Source organism: Hyla sarda, unplaced genomic scaffold (assembly GCF_029499605.1).
Source record: "Hyla sarda isolate aHylSar1 unplaced genomic scaffold, aHylSar1.hap1 scaffold_768, whole genome shotgun sequence".
In the NCBI taxonomy this organism is placed as follows: domain Eukaryota; kingdom Metazoa; phylum Chordata; class Amphibia; order Anura; family Hylidae; genus Hyla; species Hyla sarda.
Window position 1 is genome coordinate 133,290 of NW_026610791.1, and position 22,706 is coordinate 155,995.

General features: G+C 46.7%; 10 non-coding genes and 1 pseudogene across 10 annotated transcripts; all 11 read left to right on the plus strand.

Annotated features, from left to right (window-relative positions):
• Positions 1–339: 339 nt before the first annotated feature.
• On the plus strand, positions 340–530 carry LOC130345989 (U2 spliceosomal RNA). The gene has a single exon (XR_008884383.1). It is a non-coding gene; the product is annotated as a U2 spliceosomal RNA (small nuclear RNA).
• A 2,095-nt stretch (positions 531–2,625) lies between these two features.
• LOC130345910 (U2 spliceosomal RNA) lies at positions 2,626–2,816 on the plus strand. The gene has a single exon (XR_008884310.1). It is a non-coding gene; the product is annotated as a U2 spliceosomal RNA (small nuclear RNA).
• Positions 2,817–4,908: 2,092 nt separating this feature from the next.
• On the plus strand, positions 4,909–5,099 carry LOC130345911 (U2 spliceosomal RNA). Its single transcript, XR_008884311.1, has one exon. It is a non-coding gene; the product is annotated as a U2 spliceosomal RNA (small nuclear RNA).
• Positions 5,100–7,188: 2,089 nt separating this feature from the next.
• Positions 7,189–7,379, plus strand: LOC130345912 (U2 spliceosomal RNA). Its single transcript, XR_008884312.1, has one exon. It is a non-coding gene; the product is annotated as a U2 spliceosomal RNA (small nuclear RNA).
• A 2,095-nt stretch (positions 7,380–9,474) lies between these two features.
• On the plus strand, positions 9,475–9,665 carry LOC130345913 (U2 spliceosomal RNA). Its single transcript, XR_008884313.1, has one exon. It is a non-coding gene; the product is annotated as a U2 spliceosomal RNA (small nuclear RNA).
• Positions 9,666–11,761: 2,096 nt separating this feature from the next.
• On the plus strand, positions 11,762–11,952 carry LOC130345914 (U2 spliceosomal RNA). Its single transcript, XR_008884315.1, has one exon. It is a non-coding gene; the product is annotated as a U2 spliceosomal RNA (small nuclear RNA).
• Positions 11,953–14,041: 2,089 nt separating this feature from the next.
• On the plus strand, positions 14,042–14,232 carry LOC130345916 (U2 spliceosomal RNA). The gene has a single exon (XR_008884317.1). It is a non-coding gene; the product is annotated as a U2 spliceosomal RNA (small nuclear RNA).
• Positions 14,233–16,313: 2,081 nt separating this feature from the next.
• LOC130345936 (U2 spliceosomal RNA) lies at positions 16,314–16,473 on the plus strand (annotated as a pseudogene).
• A 695-nt stretch (positions 16,474–17,168) lies between these two features.
• On the plus strand, positions 17,169–17,352 carry LOC130345932 (U2 spliceosomal RNA). Its single transcript, XR_008884329.1, has one exon. It is a non-coding gene; the product is annotated as a U2 spliceosomal RNA (small nuclear RNA).
• Positions 17,353–19,447: 2,095 nt separating this feature from the next.
• LOC130345923 (U2 spliceosomal RNA) lies at positions 19,448–19,638 on the plus strand. Its single transcript, XR_008884323.1, has one exon. It is a non-coding gene; the product is annotated as a U2 spliceosomal RNA (small nuclear RNA).
• Positions 19,639–21,732: 2,094 nt separating this feature from the next.
• On the plus strand, positions 21,733–21,923 carry LOC130345917 (U2 spliceosomal RNA). Its single transcript, XR_008884318.1, has one exon. It is a non-coding gene; the product is annotated as a U2 spliceosomal RNA (small nuclear RNA).
• Positions 21,924–22,706: the final 783 nt, after the last annotated feature.

Sequence of the window (22,706 nt, forward strand, 5' to 3'; positions counted from 1 at the left end):
CAAGGAGGCATCTGCAGGCAACAAAGGTAGGTGTGTGCTTGTGTGTGTGTTTCCTATGCAGATCCTAAGCCCAGTGTCACATGCAAGTAGGAGGAGTAAGAAGGGTTCCTGGCAAATCCGGGTTATGGATTGCATTTAAAAAGGCCCCGTGGGAGTGCAATGGGCCCCTGTCTTGCTGCTTAGCAATAATGGTATGGGTTTAGGTTCTGCTGTGTGTACTGGTGGTTGACTGCCCCCCAGCCCAGAGTGTGCATGGAAAATTGTCTGGCAGCCTCCCTGACAGCAAGCAGTGATAGTGCCCATGAAGGGGACCTTGTTGGGCCCGCCCCTTTCACGGTTATCGCTTCTCGGCCTTTTGGCTAAGATCAAGTGTAGTATCTGTTCTTATCAGTTTAATATCTGATACGTCCCCTATCTGGGGACCATATATTAAATGGATTTTTGAGAACGGGGGCCGATTTCGAAGCTTGCTTCCGTCGCCCTATGCATTGACCCGATATGGCAGTATCTTCGGGTACAGTGCACCACCCCCTTACAGGGTTAAAAAGAAAGATTCCTACTTTCATTGCTACCTGCTTGCTGGCTAGCCAGCTAGCCAGCCCTGTGGGCCTTGCTGCTGCTGCAGCCAAAAAACAAAAGGTGGTGCTGCTGCTGCTTCTGCTGCTTCTGCTTCTGCTTGTGTCTGGCCCCTGTTGGAGCGTCCAGGCACAGGACTTCTGCTGCTGCTGACTAAATGGCCTCCTTAATTGGATCATTTGAGTAGCCAGCACACCTGTGCAGGTAGGGCATGACATGATAGGCAGCTGCCTTGATAGCGGGTGGGTGCTGAATGTTCCTAATTGACAAAATAAGATTAATGCTTATGAAGAAATATAAAATCTCATCCCTTCCCCAATATCGCGCCACACCCCTACCCCTTAATTCCCTGGTTGAACGTGATGGACATATGTCTTTTTTCGACCGTACTAACTATGTAACTATGTAACATAACATGGGGGGGGGGGGGGGGTCTCCTGGCTGTTCACACAGGTGTGTCATTGCTGTACATTGACCATGCATTGCTTCTGTGGTATTGCAAAGGCAAAGACAAATGCTTCCAGCCATCCATTGCACTAATGGATTGGTCATCAGCTGGCTGTCTATGTCCCGCATCAATATAGACCAAAGTACAGAGGGTTAGGCTATGCTATTGTGCACCTACCTGATGCATCAGAAGGTGCGAGGCCCTTGCTAAATTCTGTGCACAGACTTTGAGATCTATGCTTTAGACTGTATCTAAACCTGCTCCAACATGGACTGACATTCTGGCCTACTTTCAGCCGATGCGACTTGTCTGTCGCTGAACAGTCGCTTTTTATGTATTCAGCACCTATGTATAATGTTGTAAAAATGCTCTAGAAGCTAAAGTCGCAGAAATGTCACACATATTTGGCCTGCAACTTTCTGTGCGACAAATTCAGACAGGAAAAATCAGTATAAATCCTTAGAAAATTATCCCCCAGTGTCTCCATCTGCTGGCGGTATTGAATAAGCATTGCTGCACTGATGGGGTATGCATTAGACGAAAAAAAAGAAGAAAAAGAAGAATAATACGCCCAGAAAAGAGGCGAAAAGGAGAAAAACGTAAAAAAACGTGAAAAAAAAGTAAGAGGAAGAGAAGGGAAAAAAAGGTGGAAATGGGTTTAAAAGTGATTTCGGCGGAGATATATATATATATATATATATATATATATATATATATATATATATATATGCGCACACACACACATAGATATAAACGTATTCTCCGTTGAGATATTGCAGCCGCTGCTGTGTCCAGGCCCAGGAGCCTTAGCACTGTGCTGTGATGTCACTCAATACCACTGACATCACTAGGTGTAAACAACATCTCTCCTTTGCTGTGTATGTGACTATGGAGCTGTTTGGTGATGTCGTCTATTACGGCCTTCATAGAAGCAACAGGAGATTGTTGCATCCATCTTGAACCCTCAGAACTACAGTGCTATGATGTCACTCACTTCCACAGGCCTTGCAGAGTGTAAACAACAACAACCCAGCTTTGTTGTGTATGTAACCAAAGGGATTTGTGATGTCACCTAGAACCTTCACAGCAGCGACAGCTTTATGAGGAGCATCAGCACTGCTCTGCCTGAGCAGAACCATCACCGCCATAGGTTGTCAAATAACCCGGATTTAACCCACACAGGTAAGTCCAATGGGGTGCAGGCATGTCCTCTATGCTTACAGCTTCCCGTGGGTGTTGGTTTGATACCGTTTGGGGACAGCCAAGGAGGCATCTGCAGGCAACAAAGGTAGGTGTGTGCTTGTGTGTGTGTTTCCTATGCAGATCCTAAGCCCAGTGTCACATGCAAGTAGGAGGAGTAAGAAGGGTTCCTGGCAAATCCGGGTTATGGATTGCATTTAAAAAGGCCCCGTGGGAGTGCAATGGGCCCCTGTCTTGCTGCTTAGCAATAATGGTATGGGTTTAGGTTCTGCTGTGTGTACTGGTGGTTGACTGCCCCCCAGCCCAGAGTGTGCATGGAAAATTGTCTGGCAGCCTCCCTGACAGCAAGCAGTGATAGTGCCCATGAAGGGGACCTTGTTGGGCCCGCCCCTTTCACGGTTATCGCTTCTCGGCCTTTTGGCTAAGATCAAGTGTAGTATCTGTTCTTATCAGTTTAATATCTGATACGTCCCCTATCTGGGGACCATATATTAAATGGATTTTTGAGAACGGGGGCCGATTTCGAAGCTTGCTTCCGTCGCCCTATGCATTGACCCGATATGGCAGTATCTTCGGGTACAGTGCACCACCCCCTTACAGGGTTAAAAAGAAAGATTCCTACTTTCATTGCTACCTGCTTGCTGGCTAGCCAGCTAGCCAGCCCTGTGGGCCTTGCTGCTGCTGCAGCCAAAAAACAAAAGGTGGTGCTGCTGCTGCTTCTGCTGCTTCTGCTTCTGCTTGTGTCTGGCCCCTGTTGGAGCGTCCAGGCACAGGACTTCTGCTGCTGCTGACTAAATGGCCTCCTTAATTGGATCATTTGAGTAGCCAGCACACCTGTGCAGGTAGGGCATGACATGATAGGCAGCTGCCTTGATAGCGGGTGGGTGCTGAATGTTCCTAATTGACAAAATAAGATTAATGCTTATGAAGAAATATAAAATCTCATCCCTTCCCCAATATCGCGCCACACCCCTACCCCTTAATTCCCTGGTTGAACGTGATGGACATATGTCTTTTTTCGACCGTACTAACTATGTAACTATGTAACATAACATGGGGGGGGGGGGGGGGGGGTCTCCTGGCTGTTCACACAGGTGTGTCATTGCTGTACATTGACCATGCATTGCTTCTGTGGTATTGCAAAGGCAAAGACAAATGCTTCCAGCCATCCATTGCACTAATGGATTGGTCATCAGCTGGCTGTCTATGTCCCGCATCAATATAGACCAAAGTACAGAGGGTTAGGCTATGCTATTGTGCACCTACCTGATGCATCAGAAGGTGCGAGGCCCTTGCTAAATTCTGTGCACAGACTTTGAGATCTATGCTTTAGACTGTATCTAAACCTGCTCCAACATGGACTGACATTCTGGCCTACTTTCAGCCGATGCGACTTGTCTGTCGCTGAACAGTCGCTTTTTATGTATTCAGCACCTATGTATAATGTTGTAAAAATGCTCTAGAAGCTAAAGTCGCAGAAATGTCACACATATTTGGCCTGCAACTTTCTGTGCGACAAATTCAGACAGGAAAAATCAGTATAAATCCTTAGAAAATTATCCCCCAGTGTCTCCATCTGCTGGCGGTATTGAATAAGCATTGCTGCACTGATGGGGTATGCATTAGACGAAAAAAAAGAAGAAAAAGAAGAATAATACGCCCAGAAAAGAGGCGAAAAGGAGAAAAGCGTAAAAAAACGTGAAAAAAAAGTAAGAGGAAGAGAAGGGAAAAAAAGGTGGAAATGGGTTTAAAAGTGATTTCGGCGGAGAAATATATATATATATATATATATATATATATATATATATATATGCGCACACACACACATAGATATAAACGTATTCTCCGTTGAGATATTGCAGCCGCTGCTGTGTCCAGGCCCAGGAGCCTTAGCACTGTGCTGTGATGTCACTCAATACCACTGACATCACTAGGTGTAAACAACATCTCTCCTTTGCTGTGTATGTGACTATGGAGCTGTTTGGTGATGTCGTCTATTACGGCCTTCATAGAAGCAACAGGAGATTGTTGCATCCATCTTGAACCCTCAGAACTACAGTGCTATGATGTCACTCACTTCCACAGGCCTTGCAGAGTGTAAACAACAACAACCCAGCTTTGTTGTGTATGTAACCAAAGGGATTTGTGATGTCACCTAGAACCTTCACAGCAGCGACAGCTTTATGAGGAGCATCAGCACTGCTCTGCCTGAGCAGAACCATCACCGCCATAGGTTGTCAAATAACCCGGATTTAACCCACACAGGTAAGTCCAATGGGGTGCAGGCATGTCCTCTATGCTTACAGCTTCCCGTGGGTGTTGGTTTGATACCGTTTGGGGACAGCCAAGGAGGCATCTGCAGGCAACAAAGGTAGGTGTGTGCTTGTGTGTGTGTTTCCTATGCAGATCCTAAGCCCAGTGTCACATGCAAGTAGGAGGAGTAAGAAGGGTTCCTGGCAAATCCGGGTTATGGATTGCATTTAAAAAGGCCCCGTGGGAGTGCAATGGGCCCCTGTCTTGCTGCTTAGCAATAATGGTATGGGTTTAGGTTCTGCTGTGTGTACTGGTGGTTGACTGCCCCCCAGCCCAGAGTGTGCATGGAAAATTGTCTGGCAGCCTCCCTGACAGCAAGCAGTGATAGTGCCCATGAAGGGGACCTTGTTGGGCCCGCCCCTTTCACGGTTATCGCTTCTCGGCCTTTTGGCTAAGATCAAGTGTAGTATCTGTTCTTATCAGTTTAATATCTGATACGTCCCCTATCTGGGGACCATATATTAAATGGATTTTTGAGAACGGGGGCCGATTTCGAAGCTTGCTTCCGTCGCCCTATGCATTGACCCGATATGGCAGTATCTTCGGGTACAGTGCACCACCCCCTTACAGGGTTAAAAAGAAAGATTCCTACTTTCATTGCTACCTGCTTGCTGGCTAGCCAGCTAGCCAGCCCTGTGGGCCTTGCTGCTGCTGCAGCCAAAAAACAAAAGGTGGTGCTGCTGCTGCTTCTGCTGCTTCTGCTTGTGTCTGGCCCCTGTTGGAGCGTCCAGGCACAGGACTTCTGCTGCTGCTGACTAAATGGCCTCCTTAATTGGATCATTTGAGTAGCCAGCACACCTGTGCAGGTAGGGCATGACATGATAGGCAGCTGCCTTGATAGCGGGTGGGTGCTGAATGTTCCTAATTGACAAAATAAGATTAATGCTTATGAAGAAATATAAAATCTCATCCCTTCCCCAATATCGCGCCACACCCCTACCCCTTAATTCCCTGGTTGAACGTGATGGACATATGTCTTTTTTCGACCGTACTAACTATGTAACTATGTAACATAACATGGGGGGGGGGGGGGGGTCTCCTGGCTGTTCACACAGGTGTGTCATTGCTGTACATTGACCATGCATTGCTTCTGTGGTATTGCAAAGGCAAAGACAAATGCTTCCAGCCATCCATTGCACTAATGGATTGGTCATCAGCTGGCTGTCTATGTCCCGCATCAATATAGACCAAAGTACAGAGGGTTAGGCTATGCTATTGTGCACCTACCTGATGCATCAGAAGGTGCGAGGCCCTTGCTAAATTCTGTGCACAGACTTTGAGATCTATGCTTTAGACTGTATCTAAACCTGCTCCAACATGGACTGACATTCTGGCCTACTTTCAGCCGATGCGACTTGTCTGTCGCTGAACAGTCGCTTTTTATGTATTCAGCACCTATGTATAATGTTGTAAAAATGCTCTAGAAGCTAAAGTCGCAGAAATGTCACACATATTTGGCCTGCAACTTTCTGTGCGACAAATTCAGACAGGAAAAATCAGTATAAATCCTTAGAAAATTATCCCCCAGTGTCTCCATCTGCTGGCGGTATTGAATAAGCATTGCTGCACTGATGGGGTATGCATTAGACGAAAAAAAAGAAGAAAAAGAAGAATAATACGCCCAGAAAAGAGGCGAAAAGGAGAAAAACGTAAAAAAACGTGAAAAAAAAGTAAGAGGAAGAGAAGGGAAAAAAAGGTGGAAATGGGTTTAAAAGTGATTTCGGCGGAGAAATATATATATATATATATATATATATATATATATATATATATATATATGCGCACACACACACATAGATATAAACGTATTCTCCGTTGAGATATTGCAGCCGCTGCTGTGTCCAGGCCCAGGAGCCTTAGCACTGTGCTGTGATGTCACTCAATACCACTGACATCACTAGGTGTAAACAACATCTCTCCTTTGCTGTGTATGTGACTATGGAGCTGTTTGGTGATGTCGTCTATTACGGCCTTCATAGAAGCAACAGGAGATTGTTGCATCCATCTTGAACCCTCAGAACTACAGTGCTATGATGTCACTCACTTCCACAGGCCTTGCAGAGTGTAAACAACAACAACCCAGCTTTGTTGTGTATGTAACCAAAGGGATTTGTGATGTCACCTAGAACCTTCACAGCAGCGTCAGCTTTATGAGGAGCATCAGCACTGCTCTGCCTGAGCAGAACCATCACCGCCATAGGTTGTCAAATAACCCGGATTTAACCCACACAGGTAAGTCCAATGGGGTGCAGGCATGTCCTCTATGCTTACAGCTTCCCGTGGGTGTTGGTTTGATACCGTTTGGGGACAGCCAAGGAGGCATCTGCAGGCAACAAAGGTAGGTGTGTGCTTGTGTGTGTGTTTCCTATGCAGATCCTAAGCCCAGTGTCACATGCAAGTAGGAGGAGTAAGAAGGGTTCCTGGCAAATCCGGGTTATGGATTGCATTTAAAAAGGCCCCGTGGGAGTGCAATGGGCCCCTGTCTTGCTGCTTAGCAATAATGGTATGGGTTTAGGTTCTGCTGTGTGTACTGGTGGTTGACTGCCCCCCAGCCCAGAGTGTGCATGGAAAATTGTCTGGCAGCCTCCCTGACAGCAAGCAGTGATAGTGCCCATGAAGGGGACCTTGTTGGGCCCGCCCCTTTCACGGTTATCGCTTCTCGGCCTTTTGGCTAAGATCAAGTGTAGTATCTGTTCTTATCAGTTTAATATCTGATACGTCCCCTATCTGGGGACCATATATTAAATGGATTTTTGAGAACGGGGGCCGATTTCGAAGCTTGCTTCCGTCGCCCTATGCATTGACCCGATATGGCAGTATCTTCGGGTACAGTGCACCACCCCCTTACAGGGTTAAAAAGAAAGATTCCTACTTTCATTGCTACCTGCTTGCTGGCTAGCCAGCTAGCCAGCCCTGTGGGCCTTGCTGCTGCTGCAGCCAAAAAACAAAAGGTGGTGCTGCTGCTGCTTCTGCTGCTTCTGCTTCTGCTTGTGTCTGGCCCCTGTTGGAGCGTCCAGGCACAGGACTTCTGCTGCTGCTGACTAAATGGCCTCCTTAATTGGATCATTTGAGTAGCCAGCACACCTGTGCAGGTAGGGCATGACATGATAGGCAGCTGCCTTGATAGCGGGTGGGTGCTGAATGTTCCTAATTGACAAAATAAGATTAATGCTTATGAAGAAATATAAAATCTCATCCCTTCCCCAATATCGCGCCACACCCCTACCCCTTAATTCCCTGGTTGAACGTGATGGACATATGTCTTTTTTCGACCGTACTAACTATGTAACTATGTAACATAACATGGGGGGGGGGGGGGGGGGTCTCCTGGCTGTTCACACAGGTGTGTCATTGCTGTACATTGACCATGCATTGCTTCTGTGGTATTGCAAAGGCAAAGACAAATGCTTCCAGCCATCCATTGCACTAATGGATTGGTCATCAGCTGGCTGTCTATGTCCCGCATCAATATAGACCAAAGTACAGAGGGTTAGGCTATGCTATTGTGCACCTACCTGATGCATCAGAAGGTGCGAGGCCCTTGCTAAATTCTGTGCACAGACTTTGAGATCTATGCTTTAGACTGTATCTAAACCTGCTCCAACATGGACTGACATTCTGGCCTACTTTCAGCCGATGCGACTTGTCTGTCGCTGAACAGTCGCTTTTTATGTATTCAGCACCTATGTATAATGTTGTAAAAATGCTCTAGAAGCTAAAGTCGCAGAAATGTCACACATATTTGGCCTGCAACTTTCTGTGCGACAAATTCAGACAGGAAAAATCAGTATAAATCCTTAGAAAATTATCCCCCAGTGTCTCCATCTGCTGGCGGTATTGAATAAGCATTGCTGCACTGATGGGGTATGCATTAGACGAAAAAAAAGAAGAAAAAGAAGAATAATACGCCCAGAAAAGAGGCGAAAAGGAGAAAAACGTAAAAAAACGTGAAAAAAAAGTAAGAGGAAGAGAAGGGAAAAAAAGGTGGAAATGGGTTTAAAAGTGATTTCGGCGGAGAAATATATATATATATATATATATATATATATATATATATATATATATGCGCACACACACACATAGATATAAACGTATTCTCCGTTGAGATATTGCAGCCGCTGCTGTGTCCAGGCCCAGGAGCCTTAGCACTGTGCTGTGATGTCACTCAATACCACTGACATCACTAGGTGTAAACAACATCTCTCCTTTGCTGTGTATGTGACTATGGAGCTGTTTGGTGATGTCGTCTATTACGGCCTTCATAGAAGCAACAGGAGATTGTTGCATCCATCTTGAACCCTCAGAACTACAGTGCTATGATGTCACTCACTTCCACAGGCCTTGCAGAGTGTAAACAACAACAACCCAGCTTTGTTGTGTATGTAACCAAAGGGATTTGTGATGTCACCTAGAACCTTCACAGCAGCGTCAGCTTTATGAGGAGCATCAGCACTGCTCTGCCTGAGCAGAACCATCACCGCCATAGGTTGTCAAATAACCCGGATTTAACCCACACAGGTAAGTCCAATGGGGTGCAGGCATGTCCTCTATGCTTACAGCTTCCCGTGGGTGTTGGTTTGATACCGTTTGGGGACAGCCAAGGAGGCATCTGCAGGCAACAAAGGTAGGTGTGTGCTTGTGTGTGTGTTTCCTATGCAGATCCTAAGCCCAGTGTCACATGCAAGTAGGAGGAGTAAGAAGGGTTCCTGGCAAATCCGGGTTATGGATTGCATTTAAAAAGGCCCCGTGGGAGTGCAATGGGCCCCTGTCTTGCTGCTTAGCAATAATGGTATGGGTTTAGGTTCTGCTGTGTGTACTGGTGGTTGACTGCCCCCCAGCCCAGAGTGTGCATGGAAAATTGTCTGGCAGCCTCCCTGACAGCAAGCAGTGATAGTGCCCATGAAGGGGACCTTGTTGGGCCCGCCCCTTTCACGGTTATCGCTTCTCGGCCTTTTGGCTAAGATCAAGTGTAGTATCTGTTCTTATCAGTTTAATATCTGATACGTCCCCTATCTGGGGACCATATATTAAATGGATTTTTGAGAACGGGGGCCGATTTCGAAGCTTGCTTCCGTCGCCCTATGCATTGACCCGATATGGCAGTATCTTCGGGTACAGTGCACCACCCCCTTACAGGGTTAAAAAGAAAGATTCCTACTTTCATTGCTACCTGCTTGCTGGCTAGCCAGCTAGCCAGCCCTGTGGGCCTTGCTGCTGCTGCAGCCAAAAAACAAAAGGTGGTGCTGCTGCTGCTTCTGCTGCTTCTGCTTCTGCTTGTGTCTGGCCCCTGTTGGAGCGTCCAGGCACAGGACTTCTGCTGCTGCTGACTAAATGGCCTCCTTAATTGGATCATTTGAGTAGCCAGCACACCTGTGCAGGTAGGGCATGACATGATAGGCAGCTGCCTTGATAGCGGGTGGGTGCTGAATGTTCCTAATTGACAAAATAAGATTAATGCTTATGAAGAAATATAAAATCTCATCCCTTCCCCAATATCGCGCCACACCCCTACCCCTTAATTCCCTGGTTGAACGTGATGGACATATGTCTTTTTTCGACCGTACTAACTATGTAACTATGTAACATAACATGGGGGGGGGGGGGGGGGTCTCCTGGCTGTTCACACAGGTGTGTCATTGCTGTACATTGACCATGCATTGCTTCTGTGGTATTGCAAAGGCAAAGACAAATGCTTCCAGCCATCCATTGCACTAATGGATTGGTCATCAGCTGGCTGTCTATGTCCCGCATCAATATAGACCAAAGTACAGAGGGTTAGGCTATGCTATTGTGCACCTACCTGATGCATCAGAAGGTGCGAGGCCCTTGCTAAATTCTGTGCACAGACTTTGAGATCTATGCTTTAGACTGTATCTAAACCTGCTCCAACATGGACTGACATTCTGGCCTACTTTCAGCCGATGCGACTTGTCTGTCGCTGAACAGTCACTTTTTATGTATTCAGCACCTATGTATAATGTTGTAAAAATGCTCTAGAAGCTAAAGTCGCAGAAATGTCACACATATTTGGCCTGCAACTTTCTGTGCGACAAATTCAGACAGGAAAAATCAGTATAAATCCTTAGAAAATTATCCCCCAGTGTCTCCATCTGCTGGCGGTATTGAATAAGCATTGCTGCACTGATGGGGTATGCATTAGACGAAAAAAAAGAAGAAAAAGAAGAATAATACGCCCAGAAAAGAGGCGAAAAGGAGAAAAACGTAAAAAAACGTGAAAAAAAAGTAAGAGGAAGAGAAGGGAAAAAAAGGTGGAAATGGGTTTAAAAGTGATTTCGGCGGAGAAATATATATATATATATATATATATATATATATATATATATATATATATGCGCACACACACACATAGATATAAACGTATTCTCCGTTGAGATATTGCAGCCGCTGCTGTGTCCAGGCCCAGGAGCCTTAGCACTGTGCTGTGATGTCACTCAATACCACTGACATCACTAGGTGTAAACAACATCTCTCCTTTGCTGTGTATGTGACTATGGAGCTGTTTGGTGATGTCGTCTATTACGGCCTTCATAGAAGCAACAGGAGATTGTTGCATCCATCTTGAACCCTCAGAACTACAGTGCTATGATGTCACTCACTTCCACAGGCCTTGCAGAGTGTAAACAACAACAACCCAGCTTTGTTGTGTATGTAACCAAAGGGATTTGTGATGTCACCTAGAACCTTCACAGCAGCGACAGCTTTATGAGGAGCATCAGCACTGCTCTGCCTGAGCAGAACCATCACCGCCATAGGTTGTCAAATAACCCGGATTTAACCCACACAGGTAAGTCCAATGGGGTGCAGGCATGTCCTCTATGCTTACAGCTTCCCGTGGGTGTTGGTTTGATACCGTTTGGGGACAGCCAAGGAGGCATCTGCAGGCAACAAAGGTAGGTGTGTGCTTGTGTGTGTGTTTCCTATGCAGATCCTAAGCCCAGTGTCACATGCAAGTAGGAGGAGTAAGAAGGGTTCCTGGCAAATCCGGGTTATGGATTGCATTTAAAAAGGCCCCGTGGGAGTGCAATGGGCCCCTGTCTTGCTGCTTAGCAATAATGGTATGGGTTTAGGTTCTGCTGTGTGTACTGGTGGTTGACTGCCCCCCAGCCCAGAGTGTGCATGGAAAATTGTCTGGCAGCCTCCCTGACAGCAAGCAGTGATAGTGCCCATGAAGGGGACCTTGTTGGGCCCGCCCCTTTCACGGTTATCGCTTCTCGGCCTTTTGGCTAAGATCAAGTGTAGTATCTGTTCTTATCAGTTTAATATCTGATACGTCCCCTATCTGGGGACCATATATTAAATGGATTTTTGAGAACGGGGGCCGATTTCGAAGCTTGCTTCCGTCGCCCTATGCATTGACCCGATATGGCAGTATCTTCGGGTACAGTGCACCACCCCCTTACAGGGTTAAAAAGAAAGATTCCTACTTTCATTGCTACCTGCTTGCTGGCTAGCCAGCTAGCCAGCCCTGTGGGCCTTGCTGCTGCTGCAGCCAAAAAACAAAAGGTGGTGCTGCTGCTGCTTCTGCTGCTTCTGCTTCTGCTTGTGTCTGGCCCCTGTTGGAGCGTCCAGGCACAGGACTTCTGCTGCTGCTGACTAAATGGCCTCCTTAATTGGATCATTTGAGTAGCCAGCACACCTGTGCAGGTAGGGCATGACATGATAGGCAGCTGCCTTGATAGCGGGTGGGTGCTGAATGTTCCTAATTGACAAAATAAGATTAATGCTTATGAAGAAATATAAAATCTCATCCCTTCCCCAATATCGCGCCACACCCCTACCCCTTAATTCCCTGGTTGAACGTGATGGACATATGTCTTTTTTCGACCGTACTAACTATGTAACTATGTAACATAACATGGGGGGGGGGGGGGGGTCTCCTGGCTGTTCACACAGGTGTGTCATTGCTGTACATTGACCATGCATTGCTTCTGTGGTATTGCAAAGGCAAAGACAAATGCTTCCAGCCATCCATTGCACTAATGGATTGGTCATCAGCTGGCTGTCTATGTCCCGCATCAATATAGACCAAAGTACAGAGGGTTAGGCTATGCTATTGTGCACCTACCTGATGCATCAGAAGGTGCGAGGCCCTTGCTAAATTCTGTGCACAGACTTTGAGATCTATGCTTTAGACTGTATCTAAACCTGCTCCAACATGGACTGACATTCTGGCCTACTTTCAGCCGATGCGACTTGTCTGTCGCTGAACAGTCGCTTTTTATGTATTCAGCACCTATGTATAATGTTGTAAAAATGCTCTAGAAGCTAAAGTCGCAGAAATGTCACACATATTTGGCCTGCAACTTTCTGTGCGACAAATTCAGACAGGAAAAATCAGTATAAATCCTTAGAAAATTATCCCCCAGTGTCTCCATCTGCTGGCGGTATTGAATAAGCATTGCTGCACTGATGGGGTATGCATTAGACGAAAAAAAAGAAGAAAAAGAAGAATAATACGCCCAGAAAAGAGGCGAAAAGGAGAAAAACGTAAAAAAACGTGAAAAAAAAGTAAGAGGAAGAGAAGGGAAAAAAAGGTGGAAATGGGTTTAAAAGTGATTTCGGCGGAGAAATATATATATATATATATATATATATATATATATATATATATGCGCACACACACACATAGATATAAACGTATTCTCCGTTGAGATATTGCAGCCGCTGCTGTGTCCAGGCCCAGGAGCCTTAGCACTGTGCTGTGATGTCACTCAATACCACTGACATCACTAGGTGTAAACAACATCTCTCCTTTGCTGTGTATGTGACTATGGAGCTGTTTGGTGATGTCGTCTATTACGGCCTTCATAGAAGCAACAGGAGATTGTTGCATCCATCTTGAACCCTCAGAACTACAGTGCTATGATGTCACTCACTTCCACAGGCCTTGCAGAGTGTAAACAACAACAACCCAGCTTTGTTGTGTATGTAACCAAAGGGATTTGTGATGTCACCTAGAACCTTCACAGCAGCGACAGCTTTATGAGGAGCATCAGCACTGCTCTGCCTGAGCAGAACCATCACCGCCATAGGTTGTCAAATAACCCGGATTTAACCCACACAGGTAAGTCCAATGGGGTGCAGGCATATCCTCTATGCTTACAGCTTCCCGTGGGTGTTGGTTTGATACCGTTTGGGGACAGCCAAGGAGGCATCTGCAGGCAACAAAGGTAGGTGTGTGCTTGTGTGTGTGTTTCCTATGCAGATCCTAAGCCCAGTGTCACATGCAAGTAGGAGGAGTAAGAAGGGTTCCTGGCAAATCCGGGTTATGGATTGCATTTAAAAAGGCCCCGTGGGAGTGCAATGGGCCCCTGTCTTGCTGCTTAGCAATAATGGTATGGGTTTAGGTTCTGCTGTGTGTACTGGTGGTTGACTGCCCCCCAGCCCAGAGTGTGCATGGAAAATTGTCTGGCAGCCTCCCTGACAGCAAGCAGTGATAGTGCCCATGAAGGGGACCTTGTTGGGCCCGCCCCTTTCACGGTTATCGCTTCTCGGCCTTTTGGCTAAGATCAAGTGTAGTATCTGTTCTTATCAGTTTAATATCTGATACGTCCCCTATCTGGGGACCATATATTAAATGGATTTTTGAGAACGGGGGCCGATTTCGAAGCTTGCTTCCGTCGCCCTATGCATTGACCCGATATGGCAGTATCTTCGGGTACAGTGCACCACCCCCTTACAGGGTTAAAAAGAAAGATTCCTACTTTCATTGCTACCTGCTTGCTGGCTAGCCAGCTAGCCAGCCCTGTGGGCCTTGCTGCTGCTGCAGCCAAAAAACAAAAGGTGGTGCTGCTGCTGCTTCTGCTGCTTCTGCTTCTGCTTGTGTCTGGCCCCTGTTGGAGCGTCCAGGCACAGGACTTCTGCTGCTGCTGACTAAATGGCCTCCTTAATTGGATCATTTGAGTAGCCAGCACACCTGTGCAGGTAGGGCATGACATGATAGGCAGCTGCCTTGATAGCGGGTGGGTGCTGAATGTTCCTAATTGACAAAATAAGATTAATGCTTATGAAGAAATATAAAATCTCATCCCTTCCCCAATATCGCGCCACACCCCTACCCCTTAATTCCCTGGTTGAACGTGATGGACATATGTCTTTTTTCGACCGTACTAACTATGTAACTATGTAACATAACATGGGGGGGGGGGGGGGGGGTCTCCTGGCTGTTCACACAGGTGTGTCATTGCTGTACATTGACCATGCATTGCTTCTGTGGTATTGCAAAGGCAAAGACAAATGCTTCCAGCCATCCATTGCACTAATGGATTGGTCATCAGCTGGCTGTCTATGTCCCGCATCAATATAGACCAAAGTACAGAGGGTTAGGCTATGCTATTGTGCACCTACCTGATGCATCAGAAGGTGCGAGGCCCTTGCTAAATTCTGTGCACAGACTTTGAGATCTATGCTTTAGACTGTATCTAAACCTGCTCCAACATGGACTGACATTCTGGCCTACTTTCAGCCGATGCGACTTGTCTGTCGCTGAACAGTCACTTTTTATGTATTCAGCACCTATGTATAATGTTGTAAAAATGCTCTAGAAGCTAAAGTCGCAGAAATGTCACACATATTTGGCCTGCAACTTTCTGTGCGACAAATTCAGACAGGAAAAATCAGTATAAATCCTTAGAAAATTATCCCCCAGTGTCTCCATCTGCTGGCGGTATTGAATAAGCATTGCTGCACTGATGGGGTATGCATTAGACGAAAAAAAAGAAGAAAAAGAAGAATAATACGCCCAGAAAAGAGGCGAAAAGGAGAAAAACGTAAAAAAACGTGAAAAAAAAGTAAGAGGAAGAGAAGGGAAAAAAAGGTGGAAATGGGTTTAAAAGTGATTTCGGCGGAGAAATATATATATATATATATATATATATATATATGCGCACACACACACATAGATATAAACGTATTCTCCGTTGAGATATTGCAGCCGCTGCTGTGTCCAGGCCCAGGAGCCTTAGCACTGTGCTGTGATGTCACTCAATACCACTGACATCACTAGGTGTAAACAACATCTCTCCTTTGCTGTGTATGTGACTATGGAGCTGTTTGGTGATGTCGTCTATTACGGCCTTCATAGAAGCAACAGGAGATTGTTGCATCCATCTTGAACCCTCAGAACTACAGTGCTATGATGTCACTCACTTCCACAGGCCTTGCAGAGTGTAAACAACAACAACCCAGCTTTGTTGTGTATGTAACCAAAGGGATTTGTGATGTCACCTAGAACCTTCACAGCAGCGACAGCTTTATGAGGAGCATCAGCACTGCTCTGCCTGAGCAGAACCATCACCGCCATAGGTTGTCAAATAACCCGGATTTAACCCACACAGGTAAGTCCAATGGGGTGCAGGCATGTCCTCTATGCTTACAGCTTCCCGTGGGTGTTGGTTTGATACCGTTTGGGGACAGCCAAGGAGGCATCTGCAGGCAACAAAGGTAGGTGTGTGCTTGTGTGTGTGTTTCCTATGCAGATCCTAAGCCCAGTGTCACATGCAAGTAGGAGGAGTAAGAAGGGTTCCTGGCAAATCCGGGTTATGGATTGCATTTAAAAAGGCCCCGTGGGAGTGCAATGGGCCCCTGTCTTGCTGCTTAGCAATAATGGTATGGGTTTAGGTTCTGCTGTGTGTACTGGTGGTTGACTGCCCCCCAGCCCAGAGTGTGCATGGAAAATTGTCTGGCAGCCTCCCTGACAGCAAGCAGTGATAGTGCCCATGAAGGGGACCTTGTTGGGCCCGCCCCTTTCACGGTTATCGCTTCTCGGCCTTTTGGCTAAGATCAAGTGTAGTATCTGTTCTTATCAGTTTTCATGCTGGTGGGGATGGGTGCTGCATGGAGGATGCAGGTGTACCAGGGCTTTCCGGGGCTGGTTCTGAGGAATCAGCTCGACGGCTGCCCCGATGTGACCTGTTCCCTCCGGGTCTCGCCATGAGGCTGAGAGGGTCTAGAGCCGAGGTACTTTTGTGCCTCGGGGAGTGGTGACCCCGAGGTGCCGAAACTCACTGGGAGAATAGGCTCACTGAGTTGAAGCACGGGCACCATAATCTCTTCACCTTGTGGCACTCACCTCTTGATTCCCGGCCTTCTGGCTAGGATCAGAGAAATTTTTATAGATCCGGCCGGATGTCCGGGCAGTATATCTGCACACATTCACTTATTTATTTCTTTTTTGTCTCACTGTGTCACTTTTTGCGTGTTGTGTGTTCACAGGATTTGTCAGGATGCGGTAGCCCTTCTGGGTGTCCCTCCTGGCGGTCTAGGGGAGGTGTGTGTGGCCATTAGGTTCCGCACCTCCCTGCAAACACCCCGGGTACTCCTGCTTTGGCAGGGTACCTACCGTAATCGGCTCTGCGGGCAGATACCTTGGCCAACGCCAAGGGGGATGCCGGGAGCATTTGTGGTCCCCTAGTAGCTTCGGCGAAAAGGGACATCGAACCTGGAACCTCGCAGGTACCTTTTGGTCCGGAGGTGAAGGGTAAGGTTTGTTGGGGGGCCTCTCTCCTATCGGAGAAGGGCTTGCGATAGACCGCATCCTTTGTGCACGTTTTTTTTTAGTGTAACACGTTTGCACTTTTTCTTGCACTTTGGGTGAATCGAAAGCACGTTCCTCGGCTTTAGATAGAAAAAAAAAAAAAAAATCTGTTCTTATCAGTTTAATATCTGATACGTCCCCTATCTGGGGACCATATATTAAATGGATTTTTGAGAACGGGGGCCGATTTCGAAGCTTGCTTCCGTCGCCCTATGCATTGACCCGATATGGCAGTATCTTCGGGTACAGTGCACCACCCCCTTACAGGGTTAAAAAGAAAGATTCCTACTTTCATTGCTACCTGCTTGCTGGCTAGCCAGCTAGCCAGCCCTGTGGGCCTTGCTGCTGCTGCAGCCAAAAAACAAAAGGTGGTGCTGCTGCTGCTTCTGCTGCTTCTGCTTCTGCTTGTGTCTGGCCCCTGTTGGAGCGTCCAGGCACAGGACTTCTGCTGCTGCTGACTAAATGGCCTCCTTAATTGGATCATTTGAGTAGCCAGCACACCTGTGCAGGTAGGGCATGACATGATAGGCAGCTGCCTTGATAGCGGGTGGGTGCTGAATGTTCCTAATTGACAAAATAAGATTAATGCTTATGAAGAAATATAAAATCTCATCCCTTCCCCAATATCGCGCCACACCCCTACCCCTTAATTCCCTGGTTGAACGTGATGGACATATGTCTTTTTTCGACCGTACTAACTATGTAACTATGTAACATAACATGGGGGGGGGGGGGGGGGGGGTCTCCTGGCTGTTCACACAGGTGTGTCATTGCTGTACATTGACCATGCATTGCTTCTGTGGTATTGCAAAGGCAAAGACAAATGCTTCCAGCCATCCATTGCACTAATGGATTGGTCATCAGCTGGCTGTCTATGTCCCGCATCAATATAGACCAAAGTACAGAGGGTTAGGCTATGCTATTGTGCACCTACCTGATGCATCAGAAGGTGCGAGGCCCTTGCTAAATTCTGTGCACAGACTTTGAGATCTATGCTTTAGACTGTATCTAAACCTGCTCCAACATGGACTGACATTCTGGCCTACTTTCAGCCGATGCGACTTGTCTGTCGCTGAACAGTCGCTTTTTATGTATTCAGCACCTATGTATAATGTTGTAAAAATGCTCTAGAAGCTAAAGTCGCAGAAATGTCACACATATTTGGCCTGCAACTTTCTGTGCGACAAATTCAGACAGGAAAAATCAGTATAAATCCTTAGAAAATTATCCCCCAGTGTCTCCATCTGCTGGCGGTATTGAATAAGCATTGCTGCACTGATGGGGTATGCATTAGACGAAAAAAAAGAAGAAAAAGAAGAATAATACGCCCAGAAAAGAGGCGAAAAGGAGAAAAACGTAAAAAAACGTGAAAAAAAAGTAAGAGGAAGAGAAGGGAAAAAAAGGTGGAAATGGGTTTAAAAGTGATTTCGGCGGAGAAATATATATATATATATATATATATATATATATATATATATATATGCGCACACACACACATAGATATAAACGTATTCTCCGTTGAGATATTGCAGCCGCTGCTGTGTCCAGGCCCAGGAGCCTTAGCACTGTGCTGTGATGTCACTCAATACCACTGACATCACTAGGTGTAAACAACATCTCTCCTTTGCTGTGTATGTGACTATGGAGCTGTTTGGTGATGTCGTCTATTACGGCCTTCATAGAAGCAACAGGAGATTGTTGCATCCATCTTGAACCCTCAGAACTACAGTGCTATGATGTCACTCACTTCCACAGGCCTTGCAGAGTGTAAACAACAACAACCCAGCTTTGTTGTGTATGTAACCAAAGGGATTTGTGATGTCACCTAGAACCTTCACAGCAGCGACAGCTTTATGAGGAGCATCAGCACTGCTCTGCCTGAGCAGAACCATCACCGCCATAGGTTGTCAAATAACCCGGATTTAACCCACACAGGTAAGTCCAATGGGGTGCAGGCATGTCCTCTATGCTTACAGCTTCCCGTGGGTGTTGGTTTGATACCGTTTGGGGACAGCCAAGGAGGCATCTGCAGGCAACAAAGGTAGGTGTGTGCTTGTGTGTGTGTTTCCTATGCAGATCCTAAGCCCAGTGTCACATGCAAGTAGGAGGAGTAAGAAGGGTTCCTGGCAAATCCGGGTTATGGATTGCATTTAAAAAGGCCCCGTGGGAGTGCAATGGGCCCCTGTCTTGCTGCTTAGCAATAATGGTATGGGTTTAGGTTCTGCTGTGTGTACTGGTGGTTGACTGCCCCCCAGCCCAGAGTGTGCATGGAAAATTGTCTGGCAGCCTCCCTGACAGCAAGCAGTGATAGTGCCCATGAAGGGGACCTTGTTGGGCCCGCCCCTTTCACGGTTATCGCTTCTCGGCCTTTTGGCTAAGATCAAGTGTAGTATCTGTTCTTATCAGTTTAATATCTGATACGTCCCCTATCTGGGGACCATATATTAAATGGATTTTTGAGAAAGGGGGCCGATTTCGAAGCTTGCTTCCGTCGCCCTATGCATTGACCTGATATGGCAGTATCTTCGGGTACAGTGCACCACCCCCTTACAGGGTTAAAAAGAAAGATTCCTACTTTCATTGCTACCTGCTTGCTGGCTAGCCAGCTAGCCAGCCCTGTGGGCCTTGCTGCTGCTGCAGCCAAAAAACAAAAGGTGGTGCTGCTGCTGCTTCTGCTGCTTCTGCTTCTGCTTGTGTCTGGCCCCTGTTGGAGCGTCCAGGCACAGGACTTCTGCTGCTGCTGACTAAATGGCCTCCTTAATTGGATCATTTGAGTAGCCAGCACACCTGTGCAGGTAGGGCATGACATGATAGGCAGCTGCCTTGATAGCGGGTGGGTGCTGAATGTTCCTAATTGACAAAATAAGATTAATGCTTATGAAGAAATATAAAATCTCATCCCTTCCCCAATATCGCGCCACACCCCTACCCCTTAATTCCCTGGTTGAACGTGATGGACATATGTCTTTTTTCGACCGTACTAACTATGTAACTATGTAACATAACATGGGGGGGGGGGGGGGGGGGTCTCCTGGCTGTTCACACAGGTGTGTCATTGCTGTACATTGACCATGCATTGCTTCTGTGGTATTGCAAAGGCAAAGACAAATGCTTCCAGCCATCCATTGCACTAATGGATTGGTCATCAGCTGGCTGTCTATGTCCCGCATCAATATAGACCAAAGTACAGAGGGTTAGGCTATGCTATTGTGCACCTACCTGATGCATCAGAAGGTGCGAGGCCCTTGCTAAATTCTGTGCACAGACTTTGAGATCTATGCTTTAGACTGTATCTAAACCTGCTCCAACATGGACTGACATTCTGGCCTACTTTCAGCCGATGCGACTTGTCTGTCGCTGAACAGTCGCTTTTTATGTATTCAGCACCTATGTATAATGTTGTAAAAATGCTCTAGAAGCTAAAGTCGCAGAAATGTCACACATATTTGGCCTGCAACTTTCTGTGCGACAAATTCAGACAGGAAAAATCAGTATAAATCCTTAGAAAATTATCCCCCAGTGTCTCCATCTGCTGGCGGTATTGAATAAGCATTGCTGCACTGATGGGGTATGCATTAGACGAAAAAAAAGAAGAAAAAGAAGAATAATACGCCCAGAAAAGAGGCGAAAAGGAGAAAAACGTAAAAAAACGTGAAAAAAAAGTAAGAGGAAGAGAAGGGAAAAAAAGGTGGAAATGGGTTTAAAAGTGATTTCGGCGGAGAAATATATATATATATATATATATATATATATATATATATATATATGCGCACACACACACATAGATATAAACGTATTCTCCGTTGAGATATTGCAGCCGCTGCTGTGTCCAGGCCCAGGAGCCTTAGCACTGTGCTGTGATGTCACTCAATACCACTGACATCACTAGGTGTAAACAACATCTCTCCTTTGCTGTGTATGTGACTATGGAGCTGTTTGGTGATGTCGTCTATTACGGCCTTCATAGAAGCAACAGGAGATTGTTGCATCCATCTTGAACCCTCAGAACTACAGTGCTATGATGTCACTCACTTCCACAGGCCTTGCAGAGTGTAAACAACAACAACCCAGCTTTGTTGTGTATGTAACCAAAGGGATTTGTGATGTCACCTAGAACCTTCACAGCAGCGACAGCTTTATGAGGAGCATCAGCACTGCTCTGCCTGAGCAGAACCATCACCGCCATAGGTTGTCAAATAACCCGGATTTAACCCACACAGGTAAGTCCAATGGGGTGCAGGCATGTCCTCTATGCTTACAGCTTCCCGTGGGTGTTGGTTTGATACCGTTTGGGGACAGCCAAGGAGGCATCTGCAGGCAACAAAGGTAGGTGTGTGCTTGTGTGTGTGTTTCCTATGCAGATCCTAAGCCCAGTGTCACATGCAAGTAGGAGGAGTAAGAAGGGTTCCTGGCAAATCCGGGTTATGGATTGCATTTAAAAAGGCCCCGTGGGAGTGCAATGGGCCCCTGTCTTGCTGCTTAGCAATAATGGTATGGGTTTAGGTTCTGCTGTGTGTACTGGTGGTTGACTGCCCCCCAGCCCAGAGTGTGCATGGAAAATTGTCTGGCAGCCTCCCTGACAGCAAGCAGTGATAGTGCCCATGAAGGGGACCTTGTTGGGCCCGCCCCTTTCACGGTTATCGCTTCTCGGCCTTTTGGCTAAGATCAAGTGTAGTATCTGTTCTTATCAGTTTAATATCTGATACGTCCCCTATCTGGGGACCATATATTAAATGGATTTTTGAGAACGGGGGCCGATTTCGAAGCTTGCTTCCGTCGCCCTATGCATTGACCCGATATGGCAGTATCTTCGGGTACAGTGCACCACCCCCTTACAGGGTTAAAAAGAAAGATTCCTACTTTCATTGCTACCTGCTTGCTGGCTAGCCAGCTAGCCAGCCCTGTGGGCCTTGCTGCTGCTGCAGCCAAAAAACAAAAGGTGGTGCTGCTGCTGCTTCTGCTGCTTCTGCTTCTGCTTGTGTCTGGCCCCTGTTGGAGCGTCCAGGCACAGGACTTCTGCTGCTGCTGACTAAATGGCCTCCTTAATTGGATCATTTGAGTAGCCAGCACACCTGTGCAGGTAGGGCATGACATGATAGGCAGCTGCCTTGATAGCGGGTGGGTGCTGAATGTTCCTAATTGACAAAATAAGATTAATGCTTATGAAGAAATATAAAATCTCATCCCTTCCCCAATATCGCGCCACACCCCTACCCCTTAATTCCCTGGTTGAACGTGATGGACATATGTCTTTTTTCGACCGTACTAACTATGTAACTATGTAACATAACATGGGGGGGGGGGGGTCTCCTGGCTGTTCACACAGGTGTGTCATTGCTGTACATTGACCATGCATTGCTTCTGTGGTATTGCAAAGGCAAAGACAAATGCTTCCAGCCATCCATTGCACTAATGGATTGGTCATCAGCTGGCTGTCTATGTCCCGCATCAATATAGACCAAAGTACAGAGGGTTAGGCTATGCTATTGTGCACCTACCTGATGCATCAGAAGGTGCGAGGCCCTTGCTAAATTCTGTGCACAGACTTTGAGATCTATGCTTTAGACTGTATCTAAACCTGCTCCAACATGGACTGACATTCTGGCCTACTTT